Raw genomic sequence first — 10,110 nt, 5'->3', positions numbered from 1 at the left:
TGAATGGATGATACATACGCACACCCTCAGCAAAATGACCATTTTCATTAAATCAACATGAAGGACACTTCTTTCATATATCAAAAAATGTTGGACAATCTGAAATTAGAACAAAGCTGATTAAAAGTAAAATTTTGTTGCATTCAATCTTTTCCTCCTTTTTGTTAATATTTCGCTTTTTTTCCCCTGATGTCTTACTTCTGTCAAAGTAGGTGAAGGGTGTGCAACAGAAGAAAAGCAAATATAATAAGAACCAGATCAGCTGTCACCACCTTAGCACATAAGCACATAAAAATAATGAGGCTGGCTAGACTGGAAAGAAGAAGAGATAACAAATGGTGGAGTCCTCTTAAAATGTCATTCTAGGAAAAAAATCGTAAAAGAGAAGAAGGACAGAGGATTCTAGCCTGCAAGTGGTGCATCTGCACCCTGCTTCTGATGCAGATTAAGTTTTGGCACATGAATCATTTTATGCCTACATGGGAGGATCCCTAAACAAAAGGCAGCAGATAGCCATCCGTGTGGTGACCCAAATCACTGTTGTCTGTACACTGAAATCTTTTTCATATGGAATGAATGAGACTTTTATGTTTTCCAGGTAACAGAGAAACAACTGAATAGTTTGTAATAGAATGACTGAAAGCTGCAAATAAAGATCTTTCTAATCTACTACTCATGTCTTTGTACCACTGGATGTCTGTCTGTAAGGAACGTCTAAAATGTGGGTTAATACATATCCATTTCATTTGGGGAATGAAGCCATTCATCCCCTATTTTATTTACTCTGCAAAGACTAATATGAGGACACAAATAATTTTATTTTTTTTGCTTAAAACCTCCATTGACTATTTCATGTATTTGCAGATTTGATTTATTATGCTTGACCAAACTTTCTTCTGCATCCCTGGCTGCCGTACCTCCGAACCAGTGTGCTGGTAAGTCTTCAGTGCTTCCCTTCCCAGGAGAGAGCTATCCTTCATACATGCTACATTCACACACTAAAATAGGATACATTTGACATATGGGAAGAAGACCGGGAAATAAACCAGTAATTCTTTAGTACCTCAAAACTGCTGTTCTTTTGTGTTCAAAAGCCTAAGCTGCCTCAGGTAGTCTTCAAACTTCTTTATAAACAGTACTCCTGCCAGCTGAGATAGCCAACGAATACAACAAGCCTACTCTCACAATTATAAAACAGGCATGATTATGTGTTCTATTAGAGTGAATCAGACTCCTCCTAAACCCTATTCTTCCCAAGCAAGATAAAATTACAAGACTTGTAGAATAAGCTGATCATCTGCTGAGGGCAACTAATTCCCATAAAAGTCTCTCTGCTCTTGGGTAATCAAGCATCCAAAGTGATTCATTCTAGAGCTTAAAAGGAGACGGCGTTCTGACACCTGGGCTGCTACCCTGAATCTCCAGACACACACACGTGAAATTTGAGGCAGGACATGTGTGATGGGATGCATGGGATATTAGAAAGCAAGATGTAAAATGCAGGATGATGCAGGATGATACAAATGTAAACTTAACGAATGCTATTTCAGCCAATTAACTTTTAGCTCTACTTTTCGACTTCACTTCTCCTCTTTGTAAGGGCACAAAAAAGCAAAATGTAACAACATTTCCTTTCACCTCTTTTTCTTGAGTTTTACTCTTGACTCTTTCAAATACACTAAGTATGTCATAAGTACAGGGGTCCCTTTCTCTATGCCAATGGTTCTCTACACCTGCAGTGAGTTACTCAGCCTTCCTTGAAATGATGCCTCCGTTCAAGTGAACCATAGTCAACAGTAATCAGCGCGGCATTTTTTTCTTGGGCCTTACAAAAAATTATAGCTTTAGCCTCCATCTGTTTAGACTTTGATTCCTAAGGCAGACCATGGGACTGTCCAAATTCAAACAAGATATTGATGTATTCTGTGCTTTTTCAACTTCTTTAGGGTTATTTGGGTGGCTGGTTTTGTTTGTGCTTTTCTTAAAAAGAAAAGCATAACTGGAGTACTAAAGCAGTTTACACAGGTTTGGAGAAAAAAGGTCTAATGCCTTGATTTTATTCTAGCTGTTCAGCAATCAGGGTAATGCTGTTAATGTGCTGTGTTTCATTCTTTCCATCATGAAGACTGAAAGCGCTATAGTTCTCAATAGCATGTTCAGAACCTACCAGCCATAAGATAGCACAGTAGTTATCAATAGGTCCTCCTTATTCTGAACCTTTTTTCCTACCAGAAGATGCCTGTGTGGAGCTTTTCCATGCAAACATCACTGAAAAAGTCCTCACCTTTTAATAGTCTTTTTCCTACAAGTTGGATGAAGATTACACACACACAACCGAGCATTTGTTGAAGGAATCTGCGCCTATGGCTGAGGCATGCTTTCTGAATGCTCTTTCCCTAGTGCCCTGGCCTGAAACAAAGCCCTGTGGCAATAATTTTCCATAGCTAAGAGACCTTTAAATTGAAATGTTCGGAAGTTGCCTTTCCATTGGCTCCAACCCATTGTTCTCAGTAGCCCGCGTACTGTAACTTCCAGCTGTCTTAATAGGGACAGAATAGTCAGGTCCCTCTTCCGTGCTGTGCCATCAAATGCCTCCCTGTGTCCTGGTGTGGAAGCTTTGGTCCTTTTGGGGAAAATCCTTTAGAAATCAGATATTTCTGATTTGCACACTGCATGCTGAATGTCTTAGCCGGGATGTAAAATTTCTCTTAAGTTATTTATGCTGGGAGGGTAACAGCTGTGACTGGGTTTTGCACTGGGATTCCTGGATGGTGACCCTGATGTTGTGGGGAGCTCATGAAAGGCCTTTTTCTTTTTATTTACTGTTCTTTCTGCCTCTGCAGGTGGCTTGTCGCTGTCTTGCCTTGATTCTGTTCGTTTCTCGCTGCTCTTCCTCTGCTTTTCCACTCACTATCTGGAACTGAATAGAAACATCTTTTTGGACTGAATAAAGTCCATTTCTCTCTCTTCTCCACACATATCTTTCCTCATTCTTTTATTTCAGAGCCTTAATGCCTCCTCCTCACCACCCACCCCTCATTTCCCTAGTGAATTTTTTGCTGGGGAGGGAAGGGCAGGGGTACAGGACAGAGGAATCTCTTATTCTTATGACCTGAACTAAGAGAAGACAGTATTTATTACGAGTGTTTAATGTGTCCTGCCTGAAGTACACAGGATTTCCTCCGGGTCAGGGAGCTCTTTAGAGAGGGGATGGGATTTAGGTACTTAGATGCCTTGAAGTCTGATCCTCCATCTCTTCTTCCCCTGGGCTGAAAAGATGAAATCTTGTGGCACTTCACATAGCAAGGTCTTGGTACCAAGACTGATGCTTGTCTTCAGAGTCTGAGGGAATTACAACCATCTGTGTTTGGCCAGAGTTATGAAGGGCTGGATAGTAAAGAAGTTAGAAATAAAAGGGAAAAAAAGGACTCTTCAGGCTGCAAGAAGGCTTTGGATTTCCACATCCAATCCGTTCTCTAACCAAACTCCTCTGAGGGCTAAAACCATAAATAAGGAGCTCCGAGCTGCAGCGTGAGACTTCAGTGCTGCCACATCAACAGCTGTAAATCTGCTCTCGAGCTCTTCTTGCTTACCCTGTAGGGGAAGCACAATTCTGCCTGGATGAGGCAGTAGCATTTGGTGGCAGCACTCTGGCAAACAGACTTCCAGATGTTTGATGAGAATGACAGCCTCAGAGTGGGAGTGCTTGAGTGTGTGCATGCATGCCACTCTTTAAAATTCAAGGCTAGCTTGCAGCATTATCAGGGAGTGAAAATGTCAAAAGAAGACAGTGTTCATAGCAGGCATCGCATTTCAGGCCTTAGGAGGAAAAAAAAAAATTAGGGAAGACAGCACTGAAGCAATTTAAAAAATAAAGAAGGGGGGGGGGGGGGGGGGCAGTAGTTAGAACAAGTCTGGGAAATGTGGAACAAAGTGTTACCCCCAGCCCAAAGCCGTGTGCCAGTGCTCGTCTGGCCTCATTGAGGGGTATTTCAGATCTCTGTGCCCCATCACATCTGTTCTGTACCCCTACCCCTTTGCCAGGCCCCGTCTCCAGCTACCCTGCATTCAGGAAAATGGGCTCTATGGTTTTCCCTATGATGTCTGGCTCTTGCCTCTGACCTTCTCCTGACTTTTGTCACAGATGTCCTTCACTGCCATGCCATTCCTGCAGTCTTCCCTCTCGTTTCTGCGTTCTTTGCTTTCCACATATCCCAGTTTTCCTCTGTCCCTGAGGTTGTGTGTCTTCCTTCTCTCCATCACCTGCAAAGTCAATGCCATTTGCCTGCCATTGCAAAGCACATGGCTTATGCCGTATCCTTTTCTCTCACCCTTTGTCTGTATGGCCTCCATAGGTTGCGTGTATAATGACAATACATTAACCTGATCATCTTTTTTTTTTTCTTTTTCCCATTACCTGGAATGTTACATTAGATTTTCCTGATTTATTGCATATCTGAGTGGAAAAATATATAGATAAGTGAATCTACTAAGTGGTGTTATAATTTCCCAAACTTTTTTTACCCACATATCTCAGCTGTTGTCATTTCCACAATGTTTTATTTTTTTCTGATTAAAGCTTTTAATGAAAATCCCATAGTGAGGGCATGAGGTTTTATCGGTACAAATGTAAAAACATTTCTGCATCCCCATTCAGATATGCTCCCTTCTATGTGGAATTCCTGCTTTCCAAAATATCTCATGCACATTTCTCATTGCACTGGCCATCTTTGCAAGTGTATGGATTCTAAATTTAAGCTTTGCCATCCCTGCAGAAATGCAAACCTTTTGCTTCACGCATAAATATATTACAATCTTTTTTTTTTTTTTTCTTCCACTTGAATGTAAATCTCCTGTAATACGAACCTGATATCCCTTTGCAAAGAGAAGAGTCTTGGTCTGGTTTTGTTTGGAAAGAGATTTCAGGTGGATCCAGCAGTGTTGGGTGAGGCATCTAAGGGTCACAGTGGCTGAGTGCACTAATTGCACCTTCCTGCCTCTGTGAGTCAGGCTGAAACACAGCTTTTGACAAAGGACTTGTACGTTATTCCTACATACGATAACCACTGCCCTTCTTGTAAAGTGTCCGTACTGCTCTGCTGAGGGTAAGAAAGCTTATGGCTCAATGAATTGCTCTTATTCCAAAGCCTCTGTCATCTTCCCTAAACAAACACAAGGGACCGATGCTTTCCCTGGTGTAACACCACTGACCTCTCTGAAATTACACCGGGGATGAATTTGATCAGATTTGTCGTCAAATCCATTTTGTACCAGCAGGAGCACAGGCAAACGAGGCGAGCCATCCCGCAAGTCCCATCCAGGGCTGTTCAGTTACCCCTTCTATTACCTCAGGCTCCTTCCTCACCTTAGGCTGAAGGGAATGATAAGGTCCAACTTGTCAGGACTTATTACTTATTCACGAAACTATCACACCTTTGACACATCTGTCAGTTTTTATACAAAAAACGAATGAGCAAGGATGCTGAAGTTTCCTCTCAGCACACTGGAGGGCAGTCCTTTTTACCACACCCTTAAGGCTTTCATGTCAGGGCTTAGTTGCAATGACAGAGCAATGTGAGAGAGCTATCATTTTGTCTGGCCATACTATGCTTTCCTCTGGACAGATTATACTTACCCCCTGGTATTTAAGAGAATTAAGCTTTCATCCTTTACGTAAAAATATATAAATAAATAGATGCAGAGCATAATTATTATAAGTATGTAACATCAAGCATCCAATTTACGTTACAGTTATGGATTAGATGAAGATATTTCCTTTTTTTTTTTTCCCCCAACATTTCCTAAAATAAATTTGGCATATTGCCACATCATAGAGATCAGTCTTTTACTAGAGCAAACAGCAAATTTTTTGTAAAAATATGAAATCAAAAGCAAAGCTCAGAATAAAGCAGTACATTTTCTAATGAGTTTGTGGTCAGATCGGTAATTTAAACTTGACAGTAGAATCACAGAATTCAGATTAATATTGAAGCCACCAGGGATCTTAGGAAACATTATGTTCAATAGAGTTTATGGCTAATGGTTACAAAGTACAAAGGATATGGATAAGCATGGCTGATTTATGAAAATTCTGTCTGTATATCGAATGTATTTATTCCAGCATTTGAGCTTTGGTTGCATTTAAAATTAAAAGAAAGGCTGCTTATTAATTTTACATGAGCTTTTTTGGCTATCTTATTCAGGGCCAAGTTCCAAGTGATTTGCTGCATCCTTCTCCACACACAGTCATTACATAGCCTGAACTTCAGAACTGGTTCTAAGTCTACAATGCTTCAATAATCCTGTTTTCACAGTCCCCGTTTTCTAAAAATCACCATAACTAGGAACAATGCTTTTAATCATTAATATCCCTGTAGAAGAGAAAGAAAAGGATGAACGTATGACAAAGTTCTTCAGTGCCACCATGTACACCGCTGTGGGCTGAGCTTTTCTTCAGAACCCATAACGCATTCAAAACCTGAACTTCATAGACTAAATGTCCGTGATGTATTCCCAGACTGGCAGTGAGCTTGTCAGCCTTTTGTGAACACATTTGGATAACCTGTATTGCAGTTCTCATGAGTTTTGGTGGCTTCTTTTTTTAAAACAGTAGATGCCTAAAAAGGGCAAGGTATTAAATAATAGTATTTTCCCTTTGCTTTTAAATGTTATGAAAAGAAATACCTACAGGTATTATATACAGTTTGGAGCCACCTCTCATAAAGATATAAGGCTTATTGAATTACAAAGTTTGCATGTTTGTGTATATGCATGTGTGTATTTTAACCTAATCAGGTTTTAATCTATTTGATTATTTCAGACAAATTTGGCAGAATAGATATCTTTAAGATTAAAAAAAAAAACCTCTACTTTTTGTGGAAGGATGGATGGATAGATGGATAGAGGAAGATGGTGAAGAAGAGACATCTGATAAGGACCCTGCCTAACAGCAAGACTGCAGAGTGAGTTCATGCATTATTAACTATAAAGAATCCACATAGTACATATATCTATATATTTCTAAGAGAGTGTGAGAGATGGACCATATGTGCCCCACCCATGGGAAAAGCTTCAACTGTAGTTCACAATTAATTATGAGACACAAAGCAGTAGGAAAAGGGGCTTCATTAGTTCTGTTCTTGCAAAACTACTTATTTATGTTTTTATTTTCCTTCCACGGCACTTCCGAACGTAGATAATGTGACACTTAAATGTACCTCAGGATTTCTTTGTAGAGTTATTTTGCTACTGCTTTTCAATCTCTGGTAAAAAAAAATGAGCACATATGTTAAATAACATAAATCGAGTAGAGTTATTCTTCCTTGTGCACCTATTACTCTCCTAGTCCATATCATCTCTTTAGTAGTAGTAGTACTAGTAGTAATAATAATAATAATAATTTTAAAACGCATAGACTCTCCTCAGTGATGTAAGAGGAAGTCAAGTTCTGAATATTAGAGCTAGCAAAAGTTGATTCAGGGAAGTGGACTGAGCCCCTAGATGACATTTCTGAATGGGTATCTGTTTATTCTTGCTTAAACATGATTTTTATCATCATCCTTAACATCAGTGAAATTGAACTGCCTTCCTCACTCTCACTGGTGGGTGTGTGTGGATATGGAGAGGAGAAAGGGTGGCAATTGCAATAGGAACATCTTCAAATGAGCCAGAAATGTCATGTGAAAGAACCTCTTTGCCCTGTTTTGTATTCTACCATCATTTCCAACTTATTGGAAAGATGAATGAAGGCAGTACATAGGCAGAATAACAAAATTACCATAAAACAATTACATCATCAAAACTAACATCATACTCTATGTCCTAACTACTTAAAATATGGTGGTCCAGAAAGGATGCTTTAGTCCCTTCTTCAAAGTATCATGCAACTAAAGTCGGATCCATTTTGAAACAGCTGAAGTCTTGTCACTGTTGCAGAAAAATCTCCCCGCTGCATTGGCTTTCCCACGCTTACACAACTCAGGTCACGCATTACTGCAACAGATTCAGAGCGCGATTCTGACCGAGAGCCTGACCTGGCTCCCACTGAAGACAGTGGCAGGACTCCCCTTGACTTTGACCGCAGATGGATCTGAAGCAGAACGTGAAAGAGCAGATACATCTTGGACGTTTAAGAAATGTATTGACTCTCAGGTATCAGTTTTGCCCAAAGCAGAATGAAGTTAAACCAATCGTGGAATAATGATCTTTATTTTGAAAAGATAGTAATGGGGGAGGTAGAAGGAGAACACTCCTTCTAATTATATTACAGACATAACAGGATGCAGAACTGTGTGATGAGGCCCTGCTCCAGGAAAGCAGCTAAGCACAGGCTTAAAATTAAGCATTTATTTAAGGGTTTTGCTGAATAAGGATGAGATCATTCACATACTTAAAGTTAAATGCATGCTTAAGTGCTTTGCTGAATCTGGGCCCAGATACATAAACCATTAAACAGTCACTTTAAGAAAACGGTGGAAAGCTGTTATACAATTTCTAGACTTTTTAAGTGATATCTCCTACATTTCCCACTATCTCTTTCTTATTAGCTCAAGGAGGATGTTTTTAAAGCTCCAGTTCACCAAAAACGATAATGTTCATTGCTACCCGATTGTAATTCAAATTGCTCCGTGCAGCCCCAAGCATGTGTTCAAACATATAATCAAGCAAACAGGAGACTTGAGTCTTGCCAGTTGGAATACTGTCGGTCGCAGATGCTACGCTTTTTTTTTTTTTTGCCCTTCTTTTTTTTTTAGCATAAATGAAGAGGGGTAGAGAGGTTGATAGAAGCTGGCTTTTGCTGTCCATTTTTGGTGCTCTGTTCCTGTGGCTTGGGTTATTTGGGTACATGTTGCTTTGCGTCTGTGAGGGCTCTTTTTTGTGTGGTTGTGGGGTTTTTTTTTTCTCCTCTCTCTCTCTCTCTCTCCCCCTCTCCCCTGGTCAGAGAAGCAGTACTCATCACCTGGAGTGAAGGCTGACAGGAATGAACACAGGCAGGAAGCAGCGTGACACACACATTGCCATGCATGACTGACCAGCAGCCATCAACAGCAATTAAACATTGAGAGCACTGGATCTTTTTGGACAGGTTCAAGTTTCCTGGCACTGCCGTGATTAGATGTTTTGCACTGTTTCCCTGTAGTCAGTATGTGACACATTCCCTTTTGCTTGCTCTTTTCTGATATTTATTTTTTGCGCTGTCCTGGTGTTAGCGAATTCTCATGGAAAATTAATCACTTAAAAGGGGAACATTTTGAAGGAGACTTGCGAGGCAGGTTAAAGAGCGAACGGATATTTAAAAATTAGCTATATTTTAAAAAACACAAAATTCCCCCCCTTCACCTAAACATTATAGTGTTTATACATTTTTGAATAACCACAGGTGTGTATGAGATTCAATGAGAGAAAACTCTGCAAATGGCAGATGACAGTAAAGAAAAACACGGGCCTTTGGGTTTCCCCAGCCAACTGCAGTTTTACTGTAATCTAAGACGACAAAACAAAATGCCCTCAAAGGCAAGGCTGAAGTGAAGAGCGGCTGCAGTTATGCCGGGCTGTCACTTGCTTGCCCTCATTCCAGGGCTGAGATCCAGAGCGGCCCAACTGCCCGGCCTTTAATGGAGGCCCAGACTTCCAGGGCAAGGTCTGTGGCTTGGCACGAAGCGCTGCACGGAGCAAGGCCGAGCTACGGCGCCGGAGGCTGCAGGGAAAGGCCTTTTGGCACATGACAAGATCTCATGCCTAATTGAATAGTCACAGGGTTTGAGGCCAGAAAGGCTCACGACAGCTCGATTCTGACCTCGTGAATGGTCGTCCTCTCTATTCCCCCGGATTGAGTCCAGCAACTTGCGTGTGATTAATTAATCGCTCCTGTTAATTTGCGGTCTCCTAGTCTCTGCAAGGACCTAGGAGGTCTGCTAATAAGCTGCAAGAAGACTTCTGTGTGGGAAACCTTCATGCCTACATCCTTTTCATCTTTCACCTTCTGTGTGCAAGACATGGTTCCAAACATGGTTTTGACCAGGGGGAGCAATGAAGCAATCAAAACTAACGGAATTTCAGCATTCTGCAAGGAGTAGCATGAGAGGGTGGTGTAATTTTCAATGGGCTGTG

General features: G+C 40.8%; 1 long non-coding RNA gene across 1 annotated transcript; it reads left to right on the top strand.

Annotated features, from left to right (window-relative positions):
• The first annotated feature begins 778 nt into the window (after positions 1-778).
• On the top strand, positions 779-8,145 carry LOC142601313 (uncharacterized). The gene is made up of 3 exons (XR_012834916.1): positions 779-927; positions 6,883-6,962; positions 7,936-8,145. It is a non-coding gene; the product is annotated as an uncharacterized LOC142601313 (long non-coding RNA).
• Positions 8,146-10,110: the final 1,965 nt, after the last annotated feature.

The sequence above is a fragment of the Balearica regulorum genome, chromosome 3 (genome assembly GCF_011004875.1).
Source record: "Balearica regulorum gibbericeps isolate bBalReg1 chromosome 3, bBalReg1.pri, whole genome shotgun sequence".
Classification (NCBI taxonomy): Eukaryota; Metazoa; Chordata; class Aves; order Gruiformes; family Gruidae; genus Balearica; species Balearica regulorum.
The sequence above is the reverse complement of the archived record's forward strand: the minus strand, read 5'-3'. Positions and strand labels throughout refer to the sequence as shown.